We start from the raw sequence: 1,379 nt of genomic DNA, 5'->3' as shown, positions 1-1,379 counted from the left end.
TCAAACTCTGTAAGGATTCTGCACTTAATTCTAATACAAATCAAGCTTCTTCTAAACTCTATTCTCTTGAATTGCTCTTTATGTTTATTCTCTTTGTCAAGTTTGTATTGTTTATTAGATCTATGAGGAACTAATCCTCTTGTGGGGGATTAACAAGTGGAGGTATGATTAATTAACTTTTTTGTAAGGGTTTCTTAGCGAATCAACTATTCAAGAGAGGAAGAACCTAAAAACCTAGGCCTGACAACCCTAGGAAGTCATTAAGGTGGGAATTAACCCAGATTTGGTATGGCTTATCTGTGACTACCTTAACCCTGAATCAATCTAAAATGCGATGTCAAGAGATAAGTAGTTCTTTTCTTCTCGGTATTTTAGTAAAAGAATCGAAAGATCCTACTAGGATATTCACTAGCTGATTAAACAAGAAAACCCAAGACGACAGTTAATTATGATTACTGAAGTGAGCTAATCACCCATAACCAAATTTGATGCATTTTAATCTTTTATTTCTTGTGTTTAATTTATTTCTTTGATTTCTTTTATTGTTATTTTTAAGATAGTTTACCAAACCCTTTTTTTAATTCTTCATACTATAATTCATTTAAAGTACTATTTAGATCTATTTATACTTAGGTTATAATTAATTTAGTGCTCGCCTCCTTTGGGTACAATCCTCGGAGTGCTTACCTATTCTGTTGTAACTATACTAGAACTTGACCCTTATACTTGTGGATATCTCTTTTCATATCTTTTGTGCAGGATTTCTACTCTAGACGTTGGTACGTTCGGAGGTGGTCAGAAACATCATGACCTTAAAGGCAGGATGATCACAATGTCGCAACCTCATTAGGTGAAAGTCATGACCTCAGTAAAAGAAGCTCAATGTCACAACATTGGTATGGGATTGTTGCGACTATGAAGGAAATTTCCACAAAGATTTTGTAGCAGCCCATTTTACAGAGGTATCAAACATAGTGGTTTTGGGACCGCAAATTCGACGAGTGAACTCATATATTTCGTATTTAAATTATTCAAGTCAATAATAATTTTTATATTGAATTTTGATTTGATGAATTTAACCAATTGAATTAAAAGTTAGTATAAATGGTTTAGTTCAAAAGTCAAGTAGTTACTAAAAATGAGGTATTAGGACCTCATTTTCGTAATTTAAAGCCATAAATATTTTTATTAAATATTTATATAGTTGTATTATATGTGAATTGGAGCTTGGTTCTGTAATTTTGATGATTTACTACTAAATTAAAGTAAAAGGATTAAATTTTAAAAGAGGTAAAAATTAATTGCTATAGATTTAAAATAGTAAGGGGACCAAAATGTAATTAAACCATGGTCAAAAAGTCCAAGCGGCGGTGGATATG

This window comes from Gossypium hirsutum, chromosome A02 (assembly GCF_007990345.1).
Source record: "Gossypium hirsutum isolate 1008001.06 chromosome A02, Gossypium_hirsutum_v2.1, whole genome shotgun sequence".
NCBI lineage: Eukaryota > Viridiplantae > Streptophyta > Magnoliopsida > Malvales > Malvaceae > Gossypium > Gossypium hirsutum.
The sequence above is the reverse complement of the archived record's forward strand: the minus strand, read 5'-3'. Positions refer to the sequence as shown.